Source organism: Coffea eugenioides, chromosome 2 (genome assembly GCF_003713205.1).
Source record: "Coffea eugenioides isolate CCC68of chromosome 2, Ceug_1.0, whole genome shotgun sequence".
Lineage (NCBI taxonomy): Eukaryota > Viridiplantae > Streptophyta > Magnoliopsida > Gentianales > Rubiaceae > Coffea > Coffea eugenioides.
The window spans coordinates 71,846,849-71,871,025 of NC_040036.1; positions in this window are offsets into that span (position 1 = coordinate 71,846,849).

Sequence of the window (24,177 nt, forward strand, 5' to 3'; positions counted from 1 at the left end):
TTTGTCGGTTCATACATGTCTGAGGTTGGAATTTGTTCTTTCATGCTCTATGGTACAATATTTTCCTAGCCTTGAAGACCTTATGGTAGAAGATTGTGCATCTATGACAGAAATCATACTATGTGAGATGTAGAAAGAGGTTTGTGCTGCTGAAATTCCAAAACTGAAAAAGTTGGAACTTCGTTATCTGACTCAGTTGGTTAGAATCTGTCATCAATCTTATCAGCATATTGAGCATCTCAATATTAAATACTTCCCAAAGTTTGAGTCCAACTAGCCTACTTGCAGTGAGTAGGCATGCACAGTGAAACCCTTTCTAGGGACCTCATCGATTTATGAATCTTGTGTGAGAAACAACTCAGTTTAATCAGTACAAGCAGATTGCTGAATAAAAATGTGTATCAAGCGGTGTTAAAAGTGTTCTCCTTTCTTTCTTCGTTGTACTTCATGATTTATTGTATTTGTATATATATGGATCCTTTGTCTAAAATTATTGCAATATGTTGTGGACATTTTGTAATTTTATTTTATTTTTTTAATCTCCCACCCTTCTCCACACCCATTTCAACCCCAACTGTCAGGTCCAAGATTCGAATCCAAATGTGACAGTGAAATGCTTCCTGACTATTGGACCAACCCTAACAGTTATTAGATTGTCGACACCATTTAAGAAGAATAATATTCATTCAATTATATGATTGTATTTGTATAAGCATGTTTTTGCGAGATGTAGAGTTGACTTTAGTCTATATAAACCAAAAGGAATTTGTTTATTATGATACATTTACTGAGAAACAGTTACTGTGAGAACTCGAAAATTTTCTTATTTTATCGAATATTACCAGTTTATTTAAATATTTATTTACTCATTTTCTCCGAATTATTCATTGCGATCATTTAAAATCCATTTATATGGAACGATGCCTCTTTTATACTTTTAAAGCGTTGTGTTGGAAAAAAATTCACTTTTCAAAAATTCGTTTAGTTCGGAACAACGAGTACATGTTTTTTGAGATTATACTTGAATCGGGAGTGTATTAATATTGGAGAGTTAAGAATGATCAATGGTAGATTAAGAAAGGTTAATTGAGGAATTAATACTCGACTTAAGTGAGGACTCACAAATTTTCTCATTTTAAATTCCTATTTCTAGCTTATTTAATTATTTACTTGGTCATTTACTCCGAATTTTATTTTCTAACCTCTTTGGACCTAATTACATGGGTCTATAGCTTAATTATATTTTTAATATGACTTGTTTCAAAATTTAATTTTTTGAAAACTCGTTAAGTGAGAATAGTGAACGCGCATTTGGAGACAGTAACCGATTTGAGGGTACAATAAGCTTGAAAATTGGGATACTTATATAATGGTCTTCAAATTAGGTATTTTTATGTTTAAGTACTCAATTGATAGTTAGTAATACTATCGTTATAAGAATTTCTTGGAGATTTCACTTTATCGCGCTTAAATTGGAACCACGCGTTTTCACACGCGCGATTTAATTGAGGGATTTTAGACCCTTATTTTGGGACAATTAAGATTGGATAATAATAGTATGAATGGAAGTACATTAGAGGTTTAGTGCACAAGTGAAACAAACCCGAAAGGAAACGAGCACGAAATGCGCGCATACGCGCACTCTTCTTAGTTGACTTTTGGAGCATTTTGGGCCACACATTCTTAGGCTTTTCATGGGAGCATCGTACCAGATCAAAACTCTCCACTGTATCACCTTAAACAGCTGTGCAACTCTTTCTTTTTCCCCTAAGACAGCCGGCCATTGAGCTTGCAAAACAACACCAAAGTTCTCCAAATTTCTTCACAAAATCTTCATCAATCTTCATCCAATTCACATCAAATTTCATCCACACTTGGCTTATTACTTGGAGAGTTTATCTAGCTCAGAAAAGGAGCTACTTTCCACGGTTTTTCTTGGACAAGAGAGGACCGAAATTTCTGCTTTGGAACATCAAACCAAGTAAGTGATGATCAAACCTTGGAAACTTGATTTATGGAAGTTATCTTACACATTTAAGCTCATGCATGCACATGGGTAGCTTGTTTATGATGGAAAAATGGTTGTGTGGGCTCTATGAACTCCTACCTTGGATATATGGACTGATTTGTGGTGTTTTGATGGTAATAATATTTATTTAGTGCTTAAACTAGTGGATTAATGTTGGGTTGTTGATAGAAACTCAAGGATGGTGCAATGACCAAAAGTGACCATTTTGCCCCTGCTTTGTTCGAGCACTTTGGTGTAAAATTTTGAGGTTCTAATGGCTTGTTTATGTTGTTTACATGTTATATTGAGTGTGTAAAAAGTTTCATTGAAAAATAACTTGATTTGGTCACTCAAATGTTGGAATTTCGGAAGCTTAGAAATCTGGAATTGGTTCCCATCACTGCCCAGACAGTCATCTTATTTTGGCTATAACTCATCGCTCCGATGTCGGAATCGAGTGCCGTTTGTGGCACTGAAAACTAGACATTCCCAGTTTTCCGTTGGTATAAAATTCATGTCCTGGTTCCACTTGAGTAAGCCAAACCATTCGTTTGAAATTTGCTATCCTGTTTCGTTGCTTCCTGGAAGGCAGCACATGAGCTGTAACTTGATGCTCACGAACGAGCTAGTTATGGATAGATTTTGACAACGGTTTCTTCTGAGAAAATATATCCTTATGAGTCAATTTTCTAATGTCACCAACCATGCTCAATTCCGAGTTAAATTGAGTGATTTATGATCAAAATTCAAATCTGGTCTTGTGAAGGAATACCGTGCATTTGGACAGATTTGAAACTAACAATGATTTGGGACTTGTTATCCGAAGCTTCTTAGTGTAAATCACCTATCAAATGTACCTTGGACATATTCTAGACATTACCTACTAGAATGGACCATGTTTGAGATGTTTCTTGACCAAATGTTTGGAAACGGCAAAACGGAAGTTCAAAGGCAGCTTAGCCTTAGAATTTCTTGTGATTTCAACGGTCTCGTTAACCGATTTCCGTACATATTTTTATATGAAATTTGGTAAAGGAGTGTCCCTTATATGGTAGTATATTCATACCAAATTTGGTGCCGTTCCGAGTCTGTTTCGATACCTAACTAAAGTCCCAAAGTTTGGAACTTAAATCTGGAAAATTAGCTTAACAGTTTCGATTTTTCACCAACTTTGAGCTATCGTATCTCGGTGTTCAAAACTCCGATTCTTGATCCGATTGTTCTGTTCTAAACCTTACTTGTAACTCTAATTGATTTACAAATTTCAGAGGTTGGTTGGCAATGTGTGAATTTTACCGAATTTCCAAAGTTAGCAAAAAACTAACCCCGACACAATCCTAAGTACCCTGAAACAGTGACTTTGAGCCCATTTTTGAATACTTTCCATTTAGAATCAAGAAAAAGTGTCTTCTAAGAACTTTTAGTACTTTCAAATAGGATTCCAAAGGTATCAAGTTTTCCAATTTTGGACTTGTAAAGAGTGAGATACGATTTTTCAAAGATTCATATCAAAACTGAAATTTCCAAAACTTACGGGAAATGGAGTTTTTCGAATTCTCCTTTTTCCCTCGATATCACTTGGACGTTTTATACTTGATTTCAAAGACGGAAAATTGATTGCTCTTGTGTTTTGAAACCCCGTCTTTGAACCTCGATTTACGAGTGATTGGAGTTCGTTTTTACGAGATTTTCTTGGAATGTGCACTAGTGCGATCTTTTCATTTATTAGGGTTATGAGTGATAGATCCTTATTAATTGCCCAGGCTCGCACGAGAACCTTCAAGAGGATCCCACAGTGAACGCCTAAAAGCTCCGAGTGACATTTCTTTCTTGTACTTGTATCGGTGAGTGTCAAGTGCATGTTTACTTGAACTCCTGTGAACTCGTTACATGCTTACCTGTTATCAATGCTTTGGGATTTGAAAATGGAGTCGAGTGTGTACTTTATCGCACTCGTTCTCATGCGAAAACAACAACTCATGCTTCGAATGCTTGATTATTTCAAATACTTGACCATAACAAATGCTGGAATGTATCAAATGCTTGAATTACATGAAATGGTATGATATGGCTGCATACGTCGCTATAGTGAATCTCCTCGACTCACAAATGTACATGGGGGACGCCCAAGTCTCACTGGCTAACCTTGGACTCGAGCCGGCATGGGCTTGGTCGGGTTCCTTGGCGAACCATGAGAAAACAAAAGCTTGACCTATTAAGAGGTCTTGCTTGGCATACTCGAGCAGTATCGCCTCAAACAAATGACAGGCGGGCCCGATACTGGGGTATGTAAGGTGAAAGGGGACAGGATAAGTGAAGTTCTACGGACTAAACTTACCCGATTGATGGAGTGTCAACTCGTGGAGGTTCATGATCGTGCAAGTGGAAAATAGCTCCTGAGAGCTCCTATATCCTTGAATTGTTTCTGTTTAATTTTCTCGCTCGAATTCTTATTTATTGAAATATTATAGCTCTACTTGTTAAATTGGGATTGTTACTTGAACAACATGCCTGCATGTGTGTACTTGGCCTCATGAGCGTTTTGCTCACCCTGTAGATTTGTTTTCCTTAACATGATTGGACATGGAGTGAACTTGGAGAAACCCCCTTGTGATGTACTTTTGGCTTAGGGTTCCTAATGTATTTTGGGCTAGACCTCTTATTGATTGTACTTTTGGACACCTAATGTATGATTGGGATATTCAATGTATTTGGATGTTGTATATGTTGGGATTTGAGGTAACTTTTGGAAATCCGATGTAAGGATTGAATCATTGATAGATGTATTGTTAAGTTCAAACGTTTCCGCATTTGCTTACTTTACTTCGTGGTAACAGCTAGTATTGTGTTAAGCTTGAATGGATATTGTCTTGAGTCCTGGTGAGAGTTGGGCAGGCGTCCCGCGGATACCCTCTAGTTCGCCTTAGGGAGAAATGGGGGTGTCACAGTTACAACTAGTTTTACAACTTGTCATGACTCATTAAACCTTTATAGGTGAAACACGTACTCTTTTCTCTGATAACATAATTGCAGGGCTTTTGTAATTCTTATCAAACTATTAAAGTTTTTGGTAGAAAACTACTACAAGATTTATTAGCACGCATGGTTGTATATGATTATCATTAAGAATCAAAAGAAGATTAACGTTCTATATTCTAAGCTGGCATCTCTGTAAAAGATCTATTAGTAGAAAATGTTGCAACTAATAGTAGTCGATCCAAAGACAGTAACCATAAGGCCATAATCCAAACAAAAATACACTGCTAAATTCAGCAAATCACGCAAACATAAATGTTCTGCTAATTATATTCTTGTGCAAATAATCATCGATACACCCAAAAAGCACATACCCCATATACAAATACAGTAAAACGTCTGAAAAAGCATCTAGGGAAATCAAAGGGCTCTTTTTAAACAGTTTAGGCCGTGGATGTGAAGTTAAAGTTGGTACATGCGATTTGAGATTCCAAAAAGCGTAAAGGTGAAGCCCAACCTTGAAGTTGCCAAATCAAATTGTAAGACTAAATTTCCAACTGATAACCACCAATCACAATTGGGGTTCTGGGATTCAAAAGCTGTTAATAATGGTTCACCCTAAAATCATTGGCTTAGACCAGAATTTGACAAAAGCGGATCAATATTTTGGGCTGAAGCAAAATAGCCAGAATTTGACAAAACTGCATCAACCATTTCAGTTAACACATGATTTTTCCTTTCAACTGCACCATTTTATTGTGTTGTATAAGGAGCAGTAACTTCATGTTTTATCCTGGTAAACTCAAAATAGTTAGCATCATAATATTCTCCACCTATATTGGGCCTTAAATATTTCACTAATAATTCATGATAAAATTCAACTTCACTCATATATTTTACATTTATGCATGACTTCACCATTTAAATACAGCAGATAAACATGACAATATCTAGCGAAATCATTTATGAAAAGTGAAACAATATTTATTTTCTCCAAAAGTAGGTGTGCCATTAAGTCACATGGATCACTATGAATCAAGTCCAAACTTTGAAACTTCTTTCAACTTCAGGAAATGGAATTCTTGTGATTTTTGTTAACATGCATGTATTGCACTTTTCTTCAATTTTGTCACAATATGAAGCAAATAAGGAACTGTAATGTTATGGTGGTGTATCAACAATATTTGGTTTAGAATAGAAGGGTGAAGTCATTTTTGGCTTAGGATAGAATTTAACAAAAATGCATCAATGATTTGAGTTAACACATGATTTTTCCTTTCAGTTACACCATTTTATTGTGATCTATAAGGAGCAGTAACTTTATGTTTTATCCTAGTAGACAGAAATAGTTAATATTATAATATTCTCCACCTCTATCGGGCCTTAAGCATTTCACAAATATTTCATGATAAAATTCAACTTCACTCTTATATATTTTAAATTTACTCATGACTTCACCTTTTAAATGGATTAAATAAACATGACAACATCTACAAAAATCATTTATAAAAGTAACAGAATATTTATTTCCTCCTAAAGTAGGTGTGCCATGTAAGTCACATGCATCACTATGAATCAAGTCCAAAACTTTGAAACTTCTTTCAACTTTAGGAAATGGAATTCTTTTGATTTTTGTTAACATGCATGCATTGCACTTTTCTTCATTTTTGTTACAATATGAAGCAAATAAGGAGCTGTAATTTTATTGTGGCGTATCAACGATTTTTGGTTTAGAATAGAAAGGTGAAGTCATATTTGGCTTAGGATAGAATTTAACAAAAATGCGTCAACGACTTGAGTTAATGCATGATTTTTCCTTTCAATTACACCATTTTATTGTAATGTGCAAGGAACAGTAACTTTATGTTTTATCCTAGTAGACGGAAATAGTTAATATTATAATATTCTCCACCTCTATCGGACCTTAAGTATTTCACAAATATTTTATGATAAAATTCAACTTCACTCTTATATATTTTAAATTTATTCATGACTTCACCTTGTAAATGCAGCAAATAAACATGACAATATCTATAGAAATCATTTATAAAAAGAAACAAAATATTTATTTCCTCCTAAAGTAGGTGTGCCATGTAAGTCACATGCATCACTATGAATCAAGACCAAAACTTTGAAACTTCTTTCAACTTCAAGAAATGGAATTCTTGTGATTTTTGTTAACATGCATATATTGCACTTTTCTTCAATTTTGTCACAATATGAAGCAAATAAGGAACTGTAATGTTATTGTGGTGTATCAACAATTTTTGGTTTAGAATAGAAAGGTGAAGTTGTTTTTGGCTTAGGATAGAATTTAACAAAAGTGCATCAATGATTTGAGTTAACACATGATTTTTCCTTTCAGTTACACCATTTTATTGTGATCTATAAGGAGCAGTAGCTTTATGTTCTATCCTAGTAGACGGAAATAGTTAATATTATAATATTCTCCACCTCTATCGGGCCTTAAGCATTTCACAAATATTTCATGATAAAATTCAACTTCACTCTTATATATTTTAAATTTATTCATGACTTCACCTTTTAAATGCAACAAATAAACATGACAATATCTACAAAAATCATTTGTAAAAAGTAACAAAATATTTATTTCCTCCTCAAGTAGGTGTGCCATGTAAGTTACATGCATCAGTATGAATTAAGTCCAAAACTTTGGAACTTCTTTCAACTTCAGGAAATGGAATTCTTGTGATTTTTGTTAACATGCATGTATTGCACTTTACAATATGGTAGTAGTTCAAGTTTCATCATTTCTTACATTCTTTTATATTTAACATGACCAAGCCTATTATACCATAAACTAGAAGAAAACTCAACCAAATATGCAGAAACATTATTATTCTTATTATTAGCAGTAGCAAGTACATTTAACTTAAACATCCTATTGTGAAAATAACCCTTGCCTACATACAGACCACACTTGGATAAGATAACTTTGTTACCCATCAAAATAAATCTAAAACCAAACTTGTTTAACAAACTACCCAACACTAGGTTCTTCTAACTTCCAACACGCAGAGTATATTAGTCAAAGTTACTACATTTTTGGAAGTGAACTTTAATTCTACTTCACTCACCCTTGAACTGAAATGGTAGTAAAATTTTTCATATCGACCACGGTGCCTTCATCTATCAGTTTCACGATCATGAAAAACTCCACATGCAAATGTGATATATAGCACCGAAATTAATCCACCAAACAAAATCATTTTCAGCCACATTAATTTCAGAAACCATAGCAACCAGATTTTTGTTTGCTTTGTTGCAAAAGTCTTGTTTCTCCTATTTCTTCTTAAGAATCTTGCAAATTGCTCCGTAATAGATCTATTATCTACCATTTTATAACTATTAAAAGAGGAGATAAGAAACTTCTTATTTGTTGCATCTTCTTGCATATATTTGGATTCCAATTGCTCCCAAAGTTCCATAGTAATTGGAATTGAATGGTAGACATTGAACAAATCATCGCTCATATTGTTGAGGCTATAAGCGTGGCAAATCGCATTATCATTCTCCCACTTTTGGCGTTTGTGGATGTCCTCAAGAGCTTCTTCATCAGGATTGACAATCAAGGGTTTTGGATTGGTAAAAACATAGACTACTTGAAAAGCAGTAAGGAAGAAATGAACACATTTTTGCCATCTAATAAAGTTCCTTCCATCAAATCTTTTTATCTTGATAATGTTGGATGCTAATTCTTTCAATGTACCAACGATTGCGGAAGAACAAATTAAAGCCTGAAGATTGTTGAGGATATTAAAAAAGAAATGGCTAAATATTACAGAGTATAAGATACAAAAGTTGGGTTCAAATCATGATTCTAAATCACTTTCCTTTAGGTTTTATTTGTACAGTTTTGTGTATAACAGAACTTGGACAGCTATCCTTTAGGTTAATTTGAAGTTTGCTTATTTTCAACTCTTATATAAAGTAAGACAAACCTAATTGAACAATGGTGCATTTTATAGAGAATTCAGGTGATTAGGAAAGTAATTTTCTGCAACAAACCACCCTCTTAATTAATCTTATATAGATGAGATTGTTATGAACTAAGAGTTGCAACTTTTGTCCAACGATTTGATGTCTATTCCTTGATTAAGTTTTAGACCATTTGGAGGGGTATAATGTGACGCCCCGAAAGGATGAGTGTGAGAACCCGAAAATTTTTATATATTTTTGAGACATTATTTTGTTTCCTTGTCTATAATTTTATGCCTTTCTTCAATATATTAATTTCCTATACATTTGTATAAGGGAATATATTTTCAAATTATTTCCTTGATACAAGTTAGTCCACGTTAAGTTTGAAGTGTATTATGGACGTGCGACCCACTAGTGCGGTAAATGCAATATATTTTTGACAACTTGTTGGAGGTTTGTATTAAGTGATATTATTTTACAAGGTGCTAAGAGATTTGTATTAGAGAGACAAAAAGATAAGCTTTAAGCTAAAAGGTGACAAGTGTCACCATTCAATTCATCCTTGGACTTTTGACCAAGATATTTTTACCTTCTTAAAGCTAATTTTGTCCATTTTATTTCTTCATTTGAAGCTCTATTGGCCGAACTCCTTAGGGAGAGAAAAGAAAGAAACCTCCAACTTCTTTCTTCAATTTCTTGCCTTGATCTCACAAACCAACCGCTAAAACTTTGATTTGCTCCATAAAAATCTTTCTCTTGGTAGGATTAAGGTGAGTGGTGAAGTGGTTTGAGAAACAAAGGTGCTAAGTTGCTTGTTGTCTTGAGGTTACAAGGTGAGTTGTTAAGAATCTTTCCCTTTAGCTTTGCTAATGTTCAATTGGTGGCTTTAGTGGTTTAATATGATGACACATGGTGTGATTATGGTTGGAAGTGAAGGTTTGATGAATTTTGATTTATTCTTATTATTTTTCTGTTTTGTATGAGGATCATGGTTTGATCATGGTATGATGGCTGGTAATGGTGTAAAATGAAGCTTATATATGTTAGTTGAAGTTGGTTGCGGAAAATTTCAGCTTTGTGCGGAAATTTCAGGTTTGGGTTTCAAATCTGTCCTATTCTGACCGGATTTATTTGAGCATGTTAGAGGCCGAATCAGGCTTAGGTTAAAACATGAAAGTTGTAGTAAATGGTGTTAACTAGCTGCCTGTAAAATTTCAACTCGATCTGATAACTGTAGCCTGTGAAATGATCGAAATACTCTTGACTGTTCATGAACCCTGTTTCGCTCCCAGATTTCTGTTTTCGTGGGGTTTCCCATTTTTGACCATGAAAATGCATGATTGGGCCTTGGAGGTCTTCATAAGAATTGTAGGTTTATGTCTTGGTTTCAAAACGCTATAAGATTCGTTTCAATCCGATAAGGGTAGCTTCAGTTATGGATATTGTACCGAAAGGTGTTAAACGGAACTTTTATATGTTAATTGCGATCGTTGCGGAAAATTTATGCTTGAGGGAATGAATTCCGGTTTCTAGGGTTTAATTGGGGGGTTTTTCTAATGGTGGCTCTTAAGCTTCTAATTAGCTTTGATTGAGGGATATTGTGGCTTAATTGGAGGTATTTTATTGCTTATTAACCGTATGTGTGATTGGTGATATATTGTAGGTTGGAAATGAAGCATTTATGAGGAAATGCTGTCCGAACTTTGAGAATGTATGATTGCTTTGAGTTTGTGATTTAGGGCTTGGACTCGGGCAATGTAATGATATATGATGGATGGTTTCTGAGCCGTGGAGGAGAGTGACCCTCAACTATTTCCCAAGTACTTTTGAAATGTTTCTTGCATTATTTACTCGACTGCATATCATGCGTGCTTGCATGTGAGTTCATGACATGATTTGGCTTTAATGAGTTCTTGGAGAGTCTTGTGCTGAACACCAACGTCTCCACCCTGTTTGTTGTTCATGACATGATCTGGAGCACCAACGTTGCTCCCCCTTATTGTTTAATGTTAAGTGATCTTTTTGAGCGTTGGGTGTTTAAGTGCAATGATTTCACTGGCTCACTAGAGTAATAAACGTATATTTGATTACTGATTCATGACATCATTGAAATGAACTATTGAGAAACTGATTTGATGACTGCTTTTATTGGTTACTCACTGAGCTTCTAGCTCACCCCAAAAATATTTTATTCCCCTCCATAGGGCTCGTGGCGAAGGAAGGCTTGTAGTACTCATTCACGTGACTGGATGGCATATATCTTGTACAGTTTGGATTTGGAATCATGTTATGTATAGTTTGGGGAATTGTTTCCGCTTCGCTTATGACATGTAATTATTGGAGAATTTGATGTAATATTTGAGATTTATATTGTAATTTATTTGAGAACTGTAGTGACTAACTGAGTCCCGGCGAGAGTTGGACAGGTGGTCCGCCGAACCCTTTGGTTCGCCGAACCCTTTGGTTCGCCTTAGGGGGAGGTGGGGCTGTCATATATAAACCGCCAAAACTTGAAAAGTTGTCAAAATAGAAAAATTGAATATTTTGACAGTTACTAAGGATCTGCCCGCATATCCAACTAGATAGAATTTCACAACTCTCTGGACAGAATCAAGTCCAGGAATCCAGTTCAATTACAATTGAATTCACGGCTAGATTATGGATCCACTGATGGATCAACAAGGATCTGTCCACAGATCCTTTATAAATTTTGGAAATTTCTAACAATATGTACTTAGAATTTGTATGTATTCTGGATTATATAAATTTGACCCTTGTGCAAGTGTAGTTAAATATCGATTTTTATGCTTAAAATTTTGTTGCAGTTATTTTTTAAGCATGTTTTCAAACCAATAGTGAAATTGGTAAACTGAATTTAGATTATAAATCAAACTGTAAGTCCGTTAATATGATGGAAAAGTGTTGTAGAAAAGTCACATTATTTGATTGAATTGTTTTTGTTGAACATTTTCTAAAATAATGGTCATGTATATATGTAAAATAGACTGAATGGGTTGTTCATTATTGTTCCAACAGTAGACTTTTATCCTGTGCTCGTCCAGAAAAAGGTTGCACTATTAACGGTAATATTGGCCATAACAATCAAATTTATGAGGCTTATTTATTCTTGACTTTTCTACTTTGTTTGTTCCATTTTTGAGTAAAATATTTTTGGCATAATTTTTTGTAGGAACTCTAAGGATAACTTTAGAATAATGTTTGTTGTCAGAATTTTCTTTTAATATTTTAAGCCATTTATCTTGACAAGGGTTGATTTTGTAACCATATACTTAAAGTAACGGATTTCAGTGTAATTCTTAGAATAGAAGGGGTACTAAATGAAATTTTTGGAAACCGTAGGGGAGTTTAAGGTTTCTGAAATTATGCCAAGATAAAAGGACACTTGTTCTCCAATGCCGTAAGTATTTTACCTCACAAGGCAATGCAAGCGTGCAAGGGCCACGACCATTAAGTAGTTTAGAGACACATATTTTTGTATTTTCATTTTTCTAACCAAAACTTTTTAATTTTTGTAAATTTGCCACGTAAAATTGACAAACACTATGCTAATCAAATTGATTGGTAAATGTGAAATTTATTATGAATCTATTTTCATGTCCATGTGAATTCTGTATGTGAAAAATTTCACTATAAATGGTTCGTTTGGATTCTGTGTTTTGGAGTATTTCTAGAATTTAAAATTTTTATGTATTTTTTAATAAATTTATTAAATATTTTCTATCACCCACCACCACGACCAGTAGCCATCCTCCCCTTTTTTTTGCCCTTTTTCTCTTTCCCTCCCTTTTCTCTTTCTTCTTTCCCCTGCCAAAGTAAGGAAAAGAGGGGAGATGGGATGGCAAGGGGAAGGGGAGTAAGAGAAAAGGGTTGAGGAGAGAGAGAGAAAAAAAATAAAAATAAAGAAAAGAGGGGAGGGGAGGGTAGTGGTTAAAGAATATTTTATTTTAATTTTTCATGTATTTATTAGGGAGAAATACCTCGAGAGAACGCACTAAAGAGCCTAATATGTAAGTAAGGAATCCGACTCTGACCCAAAAACTTAACCTATTAGGTTTCGTGCCTTTACTTATATATTAACCACTCTTTCTTTATCTCTCGAACCAATGTGAGACATAATTCTTTACTCATGAACCTAACAAATCTCCCCCTTTTTGAGTAACCCATTACATTAAATCTAATGTGAGACATAATTCTTTACTCATGAATCTAACAAATCTCCCCCTTCATGAGTAACTTCTTACGTTAAATCCAAATTTACAAGCTTTTCTCCAATCCCACTTTAATACTCAACACAATCTCACCTTAATATCTAAGGTCACCTTTTCTTCCAATCATGAATATACTATTTTTCGACATCCAAACTAGATTCTGAACCCCTCCCAACCCTTGACTCTTTGGTCTAACACCAACCGAATCCCTTGTCAAACCCTTGGCGTACCTGGTCGAATACCAACCAAACTCCTTGACACTTCGGTCCACCATCAAGAAGAAAATTTTCACTAGTCCAATTTCGAGGAGAATCCACTTGCCCATGAGTAACCTAGTCGAGCAACTTGAAGCTCTGATACCATTTGTTAGGGTATCAGGTCAACTATTTAAAATAGAAAAAGAAAAAAATCAACAATTTAATAGAAAGTAATAACTAGCACGAATGATGAGAAATGCACAAGAAATAATGTGATTCGACTTAATCACCAAACCTACATCCACGGAGAGAAAAACTGTTTTTACTATGAGAAAAAAAAATACTACAAGCCTACAAATTGATTCTCAAGCCCAACGCTTGTATAACTCTCTTACCTACTAAGAAGTCTCTCACTCCTTTCTTGTGAGTCTTTGTAGTATGCCAATCTATCTATTTATAGAGAGCATTATTTGGCCAGAAAAATAAATAACAATAGGAAACAAATACTAATTCCTAAACTTATACAAAATAGGAAATAACTTCTAAATTCTAAATAAAATAGGAAATTACTTGGCTACTACTTGAAGCAATTAAAACCAATTAGGAGATTAGTTATTTCTCACACAAAATAAGGATCTTGACTAAAAGAAATTAAGTCAATTTCCTAACAATCTCCACCTTGGCGAATATTTCTTTTAGCAAACATAGCAAACCATCCCAAAAACTCCATTTGCTTTTTTACCACCAAATTCCTTAGTGCCTAGACGATTTTGTTTTCAATTGATTCAATCAGCAAATGAACGTGTATAGCTAACTGAGTCCAACATCTAGTTGACTCATGAGAGGAGCCTCAATTCACCCTCTCCCGTAGAAGGATTTTTCCTCTCACCACCATTTGTAATTTGGGAGCATCCTTGGATCCCTTTCCTTGAGCTATGCTCCCAAACCATTGAGGTATTCAAATGGTCCAAATTACCATACTTCTTCCCCATCAACAAGACCGTCTCGCCATGTATGATTTTCAAGACTCCACTTGTAGTCGAAAAGTTGTAATCCTCAGAGTCTAACTAGCTCAAATAAATTAGATTCTTTCGTAACTTTGGGACATAAGCCACACCACTCAAAGAATGAATCTCTCCATTCAGCATTTTGATTTTCACTACTCTAACACCTTAGACTTCACAAGTAGGTCCATCACCCAAGGACACAAAACCTACATTCTTTCTTTGGAGTGTATCAAAATAGCTTAACTTGGAACAAACATGTGAAACACATCTAAAATCTAAAATCCAACCATCACGAGAAGAAGTATTACTACCTTTGGAGATTATGAGAATATCTCCACCCGATATATATCCAGCGATATCGTTATACTCTTTCTCATCATTTTTCTTTCGATAAGGGCAATCTCTTTTGATATAGTCAAACTCATGACAACCAAAGCACTGGACTCCACCCTTTCTCTTAGCTTTTGAATCACCTACCTTAGATTCACCGCTAAGTTTTTTTCTTCTTTTATTCTCACCTCGAGCAATTAATGCAGTTTCTTGTGTCACATCCTAGTTTACCTTCTTTTGCTTTTCATGATCTAACAAAGATGGCTGCACATTCTCTAACTGTAAGTGTCCTTCCCATAAATCAAGACCGTCATGACACTTTCGTAAGAATTAGAGACTAAGGTAAGAAGTAAAAGGGTCTTAATTTTTTCCTTAATGTATATACCAACATTTTGGAGTTAATCCAATATTCTGTTGAATGTATTCATATGATCCATGAGGCTGCCACCCTCCTCCATCTTTAACGTATAAAGTTGTCACTTCAGATGCAGTTTATTGGATAAACTTTTAACTAGATAAAGTGACGGGTTTTTGATATGAGTACAAGTTTAATTCCGAAATATACCCATTTTTAGTGCAAGTATACATGTCAAATTAGTAGTTTAGGGCAAATATCAGGTCGATGCCACAGGGAGCAACTTACATATACTAAGACCTTACTTACTCTATTATTTAGACTAATAATCAATTCAAGTAAGAGAAATGGTAATTACTACTATCTAACTAGTCTTAACTAGATATTTTCATGGTAACAATGGAGAAAATTCACTAAATACTTGAGTTTAAGGATGTAAATTCCACTTATAGCATCAAAGATACAAATAAATAGATTTACCTCTTGTTACAACTCTTGTTTAACTAGGGATTCATTTTCAATATTACCAAATCTCATTCTCATGATGAAATGGCCTAAACTAGACTAGTTTTCCCTATTTTCATGGTGAATAACTAGATCTACTCTTGTTTCCTTCATGAAATACAAGTTTAATCTACTTAACTGTATCTCTATTCTCATGAGTCTACTACTTAAGCTCTATTTACGTTGTTCTATCATTATTACCAAATTACATTGAATAATAACAACTATAAGCTTGCCATTGGTGATCAAGCAATAACAAGTGATAAACATGCATAAATAAACAAGTTAATACAATGTGTAACAAATTTAAATCATATTCACTTCATATCAAGTAGGCATAAGTTTCATCTACTCCCTAGATTTAGAAATTTAGCTACTCGTATAATATATGACAAGAAAGAACATTGCTTCATTGCATGAACACATATTAAATCACAAGTAAAAGATAGATAAAAAAAGCTTAGCCAAGAAGTGAAGAAACTCCCAATGATCTTCTATTTCTTCAACAAAATGAGTTATACAAAGAAATCTCCAATTGTTCTCACAAAATTCTAGTTAGAGAGAACAAAACAAGACTAAAGCTAAGCTCTAATGCTAAAATCTGATGATAACTCCTTCTCATGTCCTACTCTCTCTTTCTCTAATGATTCTCATATCTCTAATGTTAAGAGAGTCAAAAAGTGGTTTTAGACATGACATAAAGCTCATTTTTTCTTCCAAAAGGTCCCTTGAACATGTGCAGCCAAAATTCTTGTCTGAAGTAGAGCTGGAAAGTAGTGTAAAAATGGAGTAAATGGCTGAGCAAGTTGCAGAAATCAGGCAAGAATAGGCGACTTCAGCTCGCGTATTCAAAAGTCGTGTTTTCACTTCTGTGAATGTGGCATCACTTCAACTGCTATTTTCTCAATGATGGAAGGTGGACTAACTCTTGTGCAAAACATGAAAGTTGTACCCTTTGAGTTAGCTTTCCAATTCTTCAAGAATCATCCAATTTGGAGTTTTGTGAACCGACAAATGACCACAATATCCTCAACTGGTCAGAGCTCCGTTTCAGCTTTTAACCATGCATATGCACTTCTGTATTTTGACTTTTTGACAAGGAAAATGACTAACTAGATTTCGATGTCTTCATACTAAATGTAGGTCTATCTCTTAGCTTCAAGGTATACGAATCACCTCAATCCGATGAGTGTAACTCAAGATATAGCCGAAATACCATGAGGTGTCAAAACTGGAAAACTTGCATTTATCTTCTCAAGTCACTCCGTTTGATGATTGAATCATTAAACCTATAAAAACATGAAGTTTTCACAATTAAAATCCATAGAAATGTAATTTTTACACTTTAAACCATAAAATGTATATTTTCACTAAAATCTGAGTTAATTAGCTATAAAAGTAACTAAAACACACCAAAACTAACTAATAAAACAGACTTAAAACACGTAAAATATATATTTATCATAAAGCTTTTTCAATTTTTTCTAGAGGTCTGCTGCAGAATCTTTCTCATCTATCACATTATTTATAATGTTGTCCACCACATAGAGATGAATTGTGCTCACACACCCTGTGTCCAACTCTTCAAACTCATCATCTTTCATGCTCCCTGGCTTCTTGTCTTTACCATCAACGCTTTTGCCAAGCCCTGTTGAACTAGAACATTCTTCAGTCTTCTTTGCCAAAGAGTGAAAGTTGTAGTTCCATTAAACAGTTGAATTAGAAACTGTATAGTTCCAAATTCCATGGTATACCACCGAGCATTCAATCTCAAATAATTAACTAGAACGAGCTTTGATACCACTTGTTAGGGAGAAACACCTCGAGAGAGCATACTAAAGAGCCAATATGTAAGTCACGAATCCAACTTTGACCCAAAAGCTTAAACTATTAGGTTCTAGTATTTGATACTGTGTATTTTTGGAGTTGTTTTTTAAGTTGTTTTGGAGTTTATTACAATGGATTCCATAAACAAAAAATAATCGGTGAGAAAAATGATAAATCCAAATAGAGCCTTTGGTACCATATCCACCAAAAGAACGCAAATAGGTTTACAATCCATCACACTTGTAGAACATAAATTAAATGAACACACGAGTTAAGAATTAAACAAAGTAAAAATAATTAAAAATATACAATAATAATGAACAACGTTTGATATAAAGTTGCATTCTCGAGAATGATCAACTACAAAGATTTCTTTCACCAATTAATTGTTTTTTAATAGGACTAAACTAGACCTATGCTGAAAATACTTTGACTTGGAAAACTTAGCTAATGCATTGAAATACGTAAAAAAGGAAATAAGACTGATGTTTTTGGCTGGAAAGAGTTGTGTGTTCCTTAATCACACTTTTTACTTTTGTAGCCTCAATTGCCGGATATTTCATCTTTTACCCTTCTTTTGGGATGAAGGTCCCATCTCTTCATCAACTGTTTTGAGTTTGCCAATCCGCTTATCTATCTTCTAACCTCCATCAATTTATTGACCAGCATTTTTACCTTGTCAACTCATTTGGGCCTTCTTGCATGCCCTAGCCTTCCTTTCTCTATGTCGCACTATTTTATGGCCCAACAAGTACGACTGGTAACTCTAAGTTCTGATTAGGATAGCAACTTGCAGCCTTTTTATTTTTTCTTTTCGTTGCCAATTTGTCATATTTAATGCACTTTATAGAATAGACATTCAATTGAATAAGCACCCACAGACCGTTAGTCCAACAGCAGTAAGAGGGACTTGAAGTCCCTCTTGGGTTGCTAGATGGGGCATCCAATCTCTTGCCTTACAAAAATTTAAAATTCAATGGTTTTTATAGTGCACCTGTGACTCGTTTGGTCTGGTGGTGATGGAATTCTTGAGTCCTTTTTGGGGGGGTTCCATAGTGCACATACACCCATGGCTGGTTTGGTTTGGAGATGATCGAATCCTCTCCGGGTTAATATTCATGTGATTTAGTTTTGTGTACTCAATAGGTGATCAAAATTGTATTTTTATAATATGGAATTGAAAATTTAATTTTACCAACAATAAAATTATGGATTTCAAAATAACATTAATAAAATCTGATTACTATTTTCAAGTAACAAATTAGCATTCAATAAAGTTGCATCATAAGGAATACGAGCTAAAAGTGCGAAATCTATCGTTTAATTATATATTCTTGAAATATTATCGCCTAATATTGTGTTTGGATAGGGTTTAGGTTTGAGTCTAAACCATAGATGTACTCAAACTAATATTCTTTTATGGGGTCCCTTATGAGGTCTAGAATAGGGTCTCTATTTTAAAATTTTGGATAAAAAATACAGGAGCTTGATCTAGGAGTTGACCTATGTGACGCCCGAAAGAAGAAGAAAGGAAATTTCTGGTGAACAGTATTTGTTAGAGAATTCGGCCGGAAATCCGGCCAGTTGTTGGTCGGATTGGCAGGGGTTTTGGAAAAAAAATTTTGATTTCGCCACTACCACGAATCCGACCAGCAATCCGGCCAGATCTTGGCCAGATTGTGACGTGGCACCTTTGGCAGCCAAGTTTGACCGGCTGTTTTCCTTCATTCTTATCTTGTTTCTTGGCTAAACTTTGTCTACATTTTGCTTCTTCTTGGCCGGCTGCTTTGAGAGAGAAAACAAGAGAGGAAACTTCATTTTCTATTTCAATTCCTTGTCCAAAACTTGAGATTTCACCGTTAGTTTTGCAATCTACTCCATACAAGTGCTCACTAAGGAGGTTTAAAGGCTTTGGTGGAGTCTTTGGTGAAGGGGAAGCACTAAGCTACCTTGTTTCTTGTGGTTATAAGGTGAGTTCATAAGAAATTCCCTCTTTATTCTTAATAAGGGTGGATTAGTGGTTTTATTGGCTAAATATGCTATTTTGTGAAAGATTTCATGATTTTAAGTAGAGTTTGACAAATTTCTGATTTACTAGTGAATTTTCTGATTTTATATGATAATTGTTGGTTGGTCATAGAATGATAGCTTGATATGGTGTCAAATGGAGCCTTTGTGTGTAAGTTGTGGTTGTTTGCGGAAAATTTCTGATTTGTGAGAAAAATTTCAGTTTTAGGGTTTCAAATTTGGGGCTTTCTTATGGTTGGTTATTGAGCTCTTAATTGGTTAAGATTTAAGGGGTATTGTGACCTAATTAGGTGTGTTGTATGGCCTATGATTTGTACGTGTAATTATGATTGAATTGAGATGTTATTGGTGATGTATTGTAGGATGGGAAAATAAGGAAATTAAGGGAAAATGCTGTCCAATCTTTGAGGGCATTTGATTGCTTTGAGTTTGAGTTAACTCTTGATATTTGTGATCTAGGACTTGGACTTGATCAAGGAAATTGTCTATGACGGATGAGGTTCATGAGCTGTGGTTGGTGAGTGATTCCACAACTATTTCCAAAGTTACTTCTCGAACTAATTGTTGCATTGGTTACTCGATTGCATATCATGTGTGCTTGTGTGTGTGCCATGAATTGTTTTGGCTCAAAAGAGTGCTTGGAATTCGTGTGCTTAAACTCAACGTCTCCACCACTATTTATTTGGAGCATCGATGGCTCCCTATTACCGTTTGACTGTTACTGGATCTGTTTGAGAGTTGGATGTTTAAGTACAATGATTTTCCTGGCTCACAAGAGCAATAAACGTATATTTGATCATTGATTCATGACATCATCGAAATGCACTATTGTGAAGCTTATTTGATTTCTGATTTTTACTGGACACTCGTTGAGTTTCTAGCTCATCCCAAAACATATTTTCTCCCCACAAGGCTCAAGGTAAAGGAAGCACTGGTATTAAATTCTTCGTGTGATTGGATGGATTATCTCATGTACAGTTTGTTTTAGATTCATCTTGTGTAATAGTTGGGATTGTTTGAATGTTTGGAATTGAACGAATGTATGTGTACATTCCACGCTTGGGAACAAGTATTTGCTTCATTTTGATATGTATATTCATGGAGGAATTGATGTATATTTGAGATTTACATTGTATTATATTTGAGGACTGTAGTGAGTGAGTGAATTCTGGCGAGAGTTGGACAGGCGGTCTGCCGAACCCTTTGGTTCACCTTAGGGGGAGGTGGGGCTGTCACAACCTAACTCATTAAAAATAGGGTTAAAAACAAAAAAGCCCCCTGTGGTATATCTAATATACAAAAAGGCCCCCCGTGATTTCAAAACATACAAAACGGTACCTCATATTTTAAACTAAATTGTGAACTAATAGAATTCATTAAACTTAACGAAAATGACGATTTTGGCCGTTAAACTTATTGGATTCCATTAAATTTACCGTTAAATTTACCGAATTTCGTTAAGTTTTCCGTTAAGTTTACCGAATTCCGTTAAATTTAACGAATTCTATTAGTTTATAATTTAATTCAAAACATAAGGTGTCATTTTGTATGTTTTGAAACCATGGGGGGCTTTTCTGTATATTAGGTATAGCAAAGGGGACTTTTTTGTTATTAACCCTTAAAAATATGATGGGCGTGAGTTGGATTTAGGTAAGACCTAGCTTAGTGGCCTACCTAAATTGAGCAATCACCATTAAGCACTTTGATAATTTAAGACATTGACGATTGGAAGCATCATTACAAGCAACATAACCATACTCATACATTCTATAAGGAACTTGATATAACTAATATTTTTGGTTATAACCAATATTTTGAAACTTGGACCAGGTAATGATTCGGTAGAGTTTAGAGGTCAGGGGTTAATAGGTTCGACTGATTAAGCTCAAGATCGAACTAAATGATGTCATAAAAATATTTTTATATATTAAATAGAATAAATATGTACTGATAGTGATTTCAATCTTTCCCCATATCTCCTGCATATTAAGAGGTCAAATTAATGATAAAGTATACAAAGTACTTTGATAGAACCTTTTTAGGTAAGATATAATAACATTAATGAGTCTCAGTTCTATAAGATGATGAATCTAAAATCAAAATATCATCATTGTAGAAATGAAAAAAAGTAAGGCTTCAAATGAGTAATAAAAGAATTCTACGTGTGTAATTATAATTATTTAAAATACTGAGGGGTCAAAATATAATATGAGAAAAATATTTTAACTTATAAAGGATTCCTTCTTGTTTCTTCTTTTCAACCTATCCGCCGTAGAAGCTTTCCACCTTCTAGTCTTACATCACAAAGTTTCTAGGTCATGTGTTTTGTTAGTGTTTTGTTTTTTGGATAACGATTTCTTTTTTTTTTTTAACGTTCTCTTCTTCTTATCTTTCTCTTTTATTCCTTTTCTACAATTCTTGATTTTTTTTTAATTTTAGATCTTTTCACCCTTTTTCATGTGAGATTTCTTGACCTATTATTTTTTCTTTTCATCATTTCATACATTTTTATTTTATTTTTTGTTTGATTTCAAATTTGTTAAAAATTTGACCAAATCGCAAGCTTTATAGTTGTTGTGTTATTGTTAGTCGTTTAGGAAAATATAAAAACGTCCAAAAAAATGAAAATTCAAGATAAAAAAAAATGCAAAAACCCAATTTTTTGGGTTTTACCGGTTCACGATCAAACCAAATTTTTGACCGAGTCTCTTTCACCCAATTTTTTATACTAACTCGGATCGAAGAACTAGCCAAACCGGCCGGTCCGGTCCGAGTTTTAAATCACAGGTTATAACTCCAATAGACATGTTGAGTAAATTTTTTTGTTTTGTTTGAAAGTATAAATTCTTTCCTATTTTTATTGTCATTTATTCTCTTCCTATTTTTTGTTGTTTAAATCATTAAAAAGCCCACACTATTGTCCAAAATTTTTAATTCCAAGAAAATATTCAAATGAGTTGTTTTAGTCATTACATTGATGAAAAAAAAACTAATTATTCTAAACTGCAAGTATAAAGATTTGTTTTTTAACCTTTTTTCATGGATGCATGGCATGTAACCTTGATTCAAATTTGTAATTCTATCTTCGTATGTGTGTAATGCATCTAACCTAACTAGTATTAAAAAAATCAATTTTGCAATTTTATTATAGGAAATATGAACTCATAGTGTCAAATGACCAAAATGAATGATGGTTCAATGAGAGTAAAATTTTTCATTTATTTCATTATTATTACAATGAGAGATAAGTGCTAATCCCTTATCTCAAGCCAAAGACTGCGAAAACCAATGTTGTCACGTGGTATGCTGGTTTTTAATTTCCTGAAAGAACAACATTTTTTTTGAACCCATAAAACGTTAACTATATATTGATTAAAGCCTAAAGTCCTTTATTTGTAGTCTTTGCATAGTTGAGTCTTTTATTGATTGAATAAAGCAATCAATGCATGCTTGTTGGATCCATTGGATAGTTAGGGTTTTAATTAAGTCATTTGGGCCTTTTTAGATAGATAGAATAATTGGCCAGCTTAAAGCTTAATTTGGGCCTTAAATTAGGTCATTAGTTTAGTTAGTTAAGTAGTTTTAGTTTTGGCCCGTTTGGATTTGTATTGTGGCTATAAAGAAGTCGTTTCTATGCTTTTGTAGAGGGAGACTATGATGAATAAAATTTAAAAGTTTTCTCTTTTTTGTTTCTTTGTGAACACCCTTGATACAAAGTGAGTGTGTCTCCTTTGTCTTCAAGTTTTGGATTATCAATCAACCACGGTTGATTGTGGCACCTTTCTACCCATACCAAGGTTCACATTCTTTTGAAGGTATCAGGTTGAAATAGTGTCAATAGGTTCGCATCTTTGGCAGATTGTTGGGTTGAGTTTTTCATTTAATCTATTCAATAACTTGGTCAAGATAGATCATTCCACTGCCAGTGTAAATTGACTGTTCAAGAGCGGGGATTTAGAGATTCGGGTTCGCATCAAAATGATTACCAAAATTCTGGTGGAGAGAAATAGACCATTGATGATTGATTTGTTGGTCCAGACCAACGCAGATTCATCCCAGGAAGATAGGAATATGATAATACTTTTATAAGTCAAGATATCCTACACTTTGTGAACAAAATGAAGGGCATGGCAGTTAAAATAGACTTGGAAAAGGCCTATGATGGCATTAGATGGAGTTTTATCAAGCAAACTTTAGAACTTATAAAGTTTCCAAATGAATTGGTCGAATTGACCATGCAATGTGTGTAGGCCAATTCTATGGAGATATTATGGAGTGGAGGCCTTTGGTAGAGAGATCGTTTAACTTTGTACCCTTTTGTGATGTGTATGAAGAGGTTGGGACAGCTCATCAATGAAGTAGTTGATAGGAAGAAATGGAAACCAGTAAAGGCTTTAAAGTCGGAGTTCCTATGACATGCTTACTTTATGTAGATGACCTTTTGCAATTTGCAGAAGCCAATAACCAATAAGTTGATATAATGGGAGACATTTTGAGATAGTTCAGTGGATTGTTTGGGTAGAAGGTGAGTAACAGTAAGTCAAAATGTAGAATAGCTGATTTATACAGAATGGTAAAGGGGACTTCTATGATCACCGATCATAGAATAGAAATCAAGGGTTAATCCTTACCAACTTGATCTTCTTGCTTCTGGCAACAAACATGCATGAACCATTTCACGAAGTATATGTCCGGACAATCCAAAGTCTCGATAATTAGCTCTTGGTCTTCCGGTCGCAAAACAACGTCGATGAAGGCGTGTAGGTGCACTATT